The sequence below is a fragment of the Perognathus longimembris genome, unplaced genomic scaffold, assembly GCF_023159225.1.
Source record: "Perognathus longimembris pacificus isolate PPM17 unplaced genomic scaffold, ASM2315922v1 HiC_scaffold_4458, whole genome shotgun sequence".
Taxonomy (NCBI): domain Eukaryota; kingdom Metazoa; phylum Chordata; class Mammalia; order Rodentia; family Heteromyidae; genus Perognathus; species Perognathus longimembris.
The window spans coordinates 27,265-34,231 of NW_025959777.1; the positions used below are offsets into that span (position 1 = coordinate 27,265).

Here is a 6,967-nt window from a genome sequence, read left to right on the forward strand (position 1 = left end):
AGCTCTGCCTAAAGAAGAAGAGGCCTGAGCCATGGGTGACAGCATGCTGAGAAACAGCGTGGCCCAGGAAGTGGCCGGATGCAGCTAGCTTGGCATGCTGGCTGGGCCTTGCGTGACATGTTCACCCTCTGGGGTAGGAATGGGCACACTGGCCTCCTGGGCGGCAGAACCACGAGGGGCATCCGGCGCAAGCTGCTGCTTATGCATTGCCAGCCATTGTCCTCTCTCCACTTCCTCTTCCCCTTCCTCTTTCCTTTCCCTCCTTTCTTGGCCATGGCTTCCCTTGGCCTTGTCACTCTTCTCTGACCCTTGCCTCCTCTCACTGGCTTTGGTCTTCATTTTTCTCTCTTCCCCAGAAGTGCATGGCATGTTGACTCAGTGGGGTCTACCATCCCAAGGGTCCCCCTGACTGAGGGTGAGCGTGTGTATGTCCGTGTGTGTGTGTGTGTGTGTGTGTGTGTGTGTGTGAGCACAAGCGCGTGCCTGTGTTAGCATGCCCGCCTGGAGCTTCAGCAATGCCCCCAGAGGCAGGCAGAAGGAGGTGGGCATGCCTGGGCTGGGGCGCTGGACAGGGCAGCCTTTGCCTCCTCCTCTGCTTCTCCCTCTGCTTCCTGGGGCGCCTCTCCAAGCCGCCTCAGCCACCTGTCTTTGGCCTGCCAGCCACCACCAGCACTGCCCTGGCAGTACTCCCTGGCTTCTGGGTCCCAGACTAGACAGCCAGTGGCTCCTGGAAAGCTTGGGGGCGGGATTCGCGGGAGGCGGGGCGGCGGGTTCCCAGTCCTAGCCAGTCACTGTCACCGCGGGACCTGCTGCATTCCTGGGACACACCCTGCCCGCCTCCTGGCCTCAAAGAGCAAGCACCCAGCCCACACAGTGAGCACCCCTTCGATAGCTCAGCTGGTAGAGCGGAGGACTGTAGACTGGGCACCCAGCCGCGGCCATCCTTAGGTCGCTGGTTCGATTCCGGCTCGAAGGACGTGCAGGAGGCTTTTGGTGCACACACAGGCACGCCCCCAAGGTACCTGGCCGCGCTGACCCCGCCCACCGCTAGTCCCCAAGCCTCCATGCATGGCAAAACCCTTGCTTGAGCTTCCAGCCCAGGAGCACACAGCCCAGCTGGGGCTCCCTCACTCCAGCACCCACTCCCCCCCTCACAAGCTCTTCAGGCCCAACAGGCATCCCCTGGCCTGCTTCCTCTTGACTCGCCTCAGCTCCTCCACTTTTGGCTGCCCTAGACTACAAGCTCCATCCCCACCATGCCTCCTCTAGCTTGCCCCTCACCAAAACACAGCCGCCCCTCACACCCGAAGCTTGTGCTCAAGCCACTGAGCACAGACAGGCCTGGAACTCCCACCTCTTGGGCAGCCCTCGGGACCCTGGAGAAACCAAAGAAGCAATTCCCATACTGGCTAGCCAGGCTCAGCCGTCCAGTCTGTTTCTCAGGCCCCATCTCTGCAAAGGCATCTCACAGTGTCCTGAATACCTCCTCCCCTCACACTTTCCTCTCCACCCTTCCCTGCAGCTCTTCTTCTGTCTCTGTCTCTGTCTCTGTCTCTGTCTCTGTCTCTGTCTCTGTCTGTCTCTGTCTCTGTCTCTGTGTCTCCCCTCCTTTCTGGCTGGTTTCTGCTGTCTTTCGGCTCTCTTTGTCTGCTCCCCCTCCCTGCCTCTCCCATGGTGGCCACTGTGGGTCTCTTCCCGTGCCCACTGAGTCTCCTGCTCCGCATCCCTCTTCCCGTGTCTGCCTGGTGGTTGGAATGTCAGTCCCCAATCCAACCCAATCCAATCCTATCCTATCCATTCAACAAAAGCCCTGTTCATGGCAAAGGAGTTGAGCAGGAGACAGCAGGGTCTGGCCCTGTTGGGTCTTTGAGTGGTGCTGCCCAGGAGGGCTTGGCCTTGACAGGCAAGTGGCCCAGCTGCCCACTTCTCCTGGAGCCACCTTTGCGTGCATCCTGCAGGTGCTAGGAGCTACAGGAGTGTTGCCTTGGCCGGCTGCAGTGTTTAGAGATGGGTTCTCTTGCAGTGCGTGCCTGGTGGGCAGAAGTGCCTGGCTCCCTCCACCATGGCCCCTGGCCCTTGCAGCCCAGGAGGCACAGGGGACACAGAGTGAACACCCAGAGGTCCAGCAAGATCTCAAGGGACAGGGGATACTACAAGGCAAGGGAGCGGAGTTGGGGCAGGAGGGCTGGCCTGTTGTGGCAAAGCTAGGCAGGAGGCCCGCTAGCTTCACGGGCATCCGTGTCCTCGCAGAGGCACCTCAAGTTAGCCCTCAGTTGGCCACCAAAGGGCCTCCTCCTGCACATGACCAGCACAGGTAGCTTTCCCTTCCAGTCCCACGTGGACCACAGCAGGAAGAGACTGAGGCCTGCCATGGCAGAAAACTTGCAGGAGGCAGCATGTCCCAGTTTGCTGAGAGGATGCAGTGAGTGGTGTGGATTAGGCCCAGGCCTGGCTGTCGAAGAGGCTCACGGAAACGTGGCCACACTCCTGATGGACACAGTTAGCTGAGCACACACAGGGGAAACACCAAGTGGGTAGCACCAGGAAGCCTAGACCTCCAAGGCCAGTGGAAGGAAGGAAGGAAGGAAGGGAGGGAGGGAGGGAGGGAGGCAGGGAGGGAGGGAGGGGCAGCTCCCCAGTCCAGTGACACTCCCTCCAAAGCCTTGCTCCCATCACCCGTGTGGTGGGTGATTCCTCGTTAGTTGATTGACTGAGGGATGGGTGAAGCCTTCCTTTCCACTCAGGAGACTCTATGACCCGCACACCCCCAGCTTCCCCAGCAAACACCTTGTCCTCCATCCGGCAGCTGTGTGAAGGGATCCTTCATGCAGGCTGCAGAAGGTCCCTTGGCCTCAAAAAGCTGGAGCTCTGCCTAAAGAAGAAGAGGCCTGAGCCATGGGTGACAGCATGCTGAGAAACAGCGTGGCCCAGGAAGTGGCCGGATGCAGCTAGCTTGGCATGCTGGCTGGGCCTTGCGTGACATGTTCACCCTCTGGGGTAGGAATGGGCACACTGGCCTCCTGGGCGGCAGAACCACGAGGGGCATCCGGCGCAAGCTGCTGCTTATGCATTGCCAGCCATTGTCCTCTCTCCACTTCCTCTTCCCCTTCCTCTTTCCTTTCCCTCCTTTCTTGGCCATGGCTTCCCTTGGCCTTGTCACTCTTCTCTGACCCTTGCCTCCTCTCACTGGCTTTGGTCTTCATTTTTCTCTCTTCCCCAGAAGTGCATGGCATGTTGACTCAGTGGGGTCTACCATCCCAAGGGTCCCCCTGACTGAGGGTGAGCGTGTGTATGTCCGTGTGTGTGTGTGTGTGTGTGTGTGTGTGTGTGTGTGTGTGAGCACAAGCGCGTGCCTGTGTTAGCATGCCCGCCTGGAGCTTCAGCAATGCCCCCAGAGGCAGGCAGAAGGAGGTGGGCATGCCTGGGCTGGGGCGCTGGACAGGGCAGCCTTTGCCTCCTCCTCTGCTTCTCCCTCTGCTTCCTGGGGCGCCTCTCCAAGCCGCCTCAGCCACCTGTCTTTGGCCTGCCAGCCACCACCAGCACTGCCCTGGCAGTACTCCCTGGCTTCTGGGTCCCAGACTAGACAGCCAGTGGCTCCTGGAAAGCTTGGGGGCGGGATTCGCGGGAGGCGGGGCGGCGGGTTCCCAGTCCTAGCCAGTCACTGTCACCGCGGGACCTGCTGCATTCCTGGGACACACCCTGCCCGCCTCCTGGCCTCAAAGAGCAAGCACCCAGCCCACACAGTGAGCACCCCTTCGATAGCTCAGCTGGTAGAGCGGAGGACTGTAGACTGGGCACCCAGCCGCGGCCATCCTTAGGTCGCTGGTTCGATTCCGGCTCGAAGGACGTGCAGGAGGCTTTTGGTGCACACACAGGCACGCCCCCAAGGTACCTGGCCGCGCTGACCCCGCCCACCGCTAGTCCCCAAGCCTCCATGCATGGCAAAACCCTTGCTTGAGCTTCCAGCCCAGGAGCACACAGCCCAGCTGGGGCTCCCTCACTCCAGCACCCACTCCCCCCCTCACAAGCTCTTCAGGCCCAACAGGCATCCCCTGGCCTGCTTCCTCTTGACTCGCCTCAGCTCCTCCACTTTTGGCTGCCCTAGACTACAAGCTCCATCCCCACCATGCCTCCTCTAGCTTGCCCCTCACCAAAACACAGCCGCCCCTCACACCCGAAGCTTGTGCTCAAGCCACTGAGCACAGACAGGCCTGGAACTCCCACCTCTTGGGCAGCCCTCGGGACCCTGGAGAAACCAAAGAAGCAATTCCCATACTGGCTAGCCAGGCTCAGCCGTCCAGTCTGTTTCTCAGGCCCCATCTCTGCAAAGGCATCTCACAGTGTCCTGAATACCTCCTCCCCTCACACTTTCCTCTCCACCCTTCCCTGCAGCTCTTCTTCTGTCTCTGTCTCTGTCTCTGTCTCTGTCTCTGTCTCTGTCTCTGTGTCTGTCTCTGTCTCTGTCTCTGTGTCTCCCCTCCTTTCTGGCTGGTTTCTGCTGTCTTTCGGCTCTCTTTGTCTGCTCCCCCTCCCTGCCTCTCCCATGGTGGCCACTGTGGGTCTCTTCCCGTGCCCACTGAGTCTCCTGCTCCGCATCCCTCTTCCCGTGTCTGCCTGGTGGTTGGAATGTCAGTCCCCAATCCAACCCAATCCAATCCTATCCTATCCATTCAACAAAAGCCCTGTTCATGGCAAAGGAGTTGAGCAGGAGACAGCAGGGTCTGGCCCTGTTGGGTCTTTGAGTGGTGCTGCCCAGGAGGGCTTGGCCTTGACAGGCAAGTGGCCCAGCTGCCCACTTCTCCTGGAGCCACCTTTGCGTGCATCCTGCAGGTGCTAGGAGCTACAGGAGTGTTGCCTTGGCCGGCTGCAGTGTTTAGAGATGGGTTCTCTTGCAGTGCGTGCCTGGTGGGCAGAAGTGCCTGGCTCCCTCCACCATGGCCCCTGGCCCTTGCAGCCCAGGAGGCACAGGGGACACAGAGTGAACACCCAGAGGTCCAGCAAGATCTCAAGGGACAGGGGATACTACAAGGCAAGGGAGCGGAGTTGGGGCAGGAGGGCTGGCCTGTTGTGGCAAAGCTAGGCAGGAGGCCCGCTAGCTTCACGGGCATCCGTGTCCTCGCAGAGGCACCTCAAGTTAGCCCTCAGTTGGCCACCAAAGGGCCTCCTCCTGCACATGACCAGCACAGGTAGCTTTCCCTTCCAGTCCCACGTGGACCACAGCAGGAAGAGACTGAGGCCTGCCATGGCAGAAAACTTGCAGGAGGCAGCATGTCCCAGTTTGCTGAGAGGATGCAGTGAGTGGTGTGGATTAGGCCCAGGCCTGGCTGTCGAAGAGGCTCACGGAAACGTGGCCACACTCCTGATGGACACAGTTAGCTGAGCACACACAGGGGAAACACCAAGTGGGTAGCACCAGGAAGCCTAGACCTCCAAGGCCAGTGGAAGGAAGGAAGGAAGGAAGGGAGGGAGGGAGGGAGGGAGGCAGGGAGGGAGGGAGGGGCAGCTCCCCAGTCCAGTGACACTCCCTCCAAAGCCTTGCTCCCATCACCCGTGTGGTGGGTGATTCCTCGTTAGTTGATTGACTGAGGGATGGGTGAAGCCTTCCTTTCCACTCAGGAGACTCTATGACCCGCACACCCCCAGCTTCCCCAGCAAACACCTTGTCCTCCATCCGGCAGCTGTGTGAAGGGATCCTTCATGCAGGCTGCAGAAGGTCCCTTGGCCTCAAAAAGCTGGAGCTCTGCCTAAAGAAGAAGAGGCCTGAGCCATGGGTGACAGCATGCTGAGAAACAGCGTGGCCCAGGAAGTGGCCGGATGCAGCTAGCTTGGCATGCTGGCTGGGCCTTGCGTGACATGTTCACCCTCTGGGGTAGGAATGGGCACACTGGCCTCCTGGGCGGCAGAACCACGAGGGGCATCCGGCGCAAGCTGCTGCTTATGCATTGCCAGCCATTGTCCTCTCTCCACTTCCTCTTCCCCTTCCTCTTTCCTTTCCCTCCTTTCTTGGCCATGGCTTCCCTTGGCCTTGTCACTCTTCTCTGACCCTTGCCTCCTCTCACTGGCTTTGGTCTTCATTTTTCTCTCTTCCCCAGAAGTGCATGGCATGTTGACTCAGTGGGGTCTACCATCCCAAGGGTCCCCCTGACTGAGGGTGAGCGTGTGTATGTCCGTGTGTGTGTGTGTGTGTGTGTGTGTGTGTGTGTGAGCACAAGCGCGTGCCTGTGTTAGCATGCCCGCCTGGAGCTTCAGCAATGCCCCCAGAGGCAGGCAGAAGGAGGTGGGCATGCCTGGGCTGGGGCGCTGGACAGGGCAGCCTTTGCCTCCTCCTCTGCTTCTCCCTCTGCTTCCTGGGGCGCCTCTCCAAGCCGCCTCAGCCACCTGTCTTTGGCCTGCCAGCCACCACCAGCACTGCCCTGGCAGTACTCCCTGGCTTCTGGGTCCCAGACTAGACAGCCAGTGGCTCCTGGAAAGCTTGGGGGCGGGATTCGCGGGAGGCGGGGCGGCGGGTTCCCAGTCCTAGCCAGTCACTGTCACCGCGGGACCTGCTGCATTCCTGGGACACACCCTGCCCGCCTCCTGGCCTCAAAGAGCAAGCACCCAGCCCACACAGTGAGCACCCCTTCGATAGCTCAGCTGGTAGAGCGGAGGACTGTAGACTGGGCACCCAGCCGCGGCCATCCTTAGGTCGCTGGTTCGATTCCGGCTCGAAGGACGTGCAGGAGGCTTTTGGTGCACACACAGGCACGCCCCCAAGGTACCTGGCCGCGCTGACCCCGCCCACCGCTAGTCCCCAAGCCTCCATGCATGGCAAAACCCTTGCTTGAGCTTCCAGCCCAGGAGCACACAGCCCAGCTGGGGCTCCCTCACTCCAGCACCCACTCCCCCCCTCACAAGCTCTTCAGGCCCAACAGGCATCCCCTGGCCTGCTTCCTCTTGACTCGCCTCAGCTCCTCCACTTTTGGCTGCC

At 60.5% G+C, this 6,967-nt stretch overlaps 3 non-coding genes across 3 annotated transcripts; all 3 read left to right on the forward strand.

The window, feature by feature from the left end:
- The first annotated feature begins 882 nt into the window (after nt 1-882).
- Trnay-gua lies at nt 883-976 on the forward strand. The gene is made up of 2 exons: nt 883-919; nt 941-976. It is a non-coding gene; the product is annotated as a tRNA-Tyr (tRNA).
- Nucleotides 977-3,752: 2,776 nt separating this feature from the next.
- On the forward strand, nt 3,753-3,846 carry Trnay-gua. Its single transcript has 2 exons — nt 3,753-3,789; nt 3,811-3,846. It is a non-coding gene; the product is annotated as a tRNA-Tyr (tRNA).
- Nucleotides 3,847-6,618: 2,772 nt separating this feature from the next.
- Trnay-gua lies at nt 6,619-6,712 on the forward strand. Its single transcript has 2 exons — nt 6,619-6,655; nt 6,677-6,712. It is a non-coding gene; the product is annotated as a tRNA-Tyr (tRNA).
- The last annotated feature ends 255 nt before the right edge of the window (nt 6,713-6,967 follow it).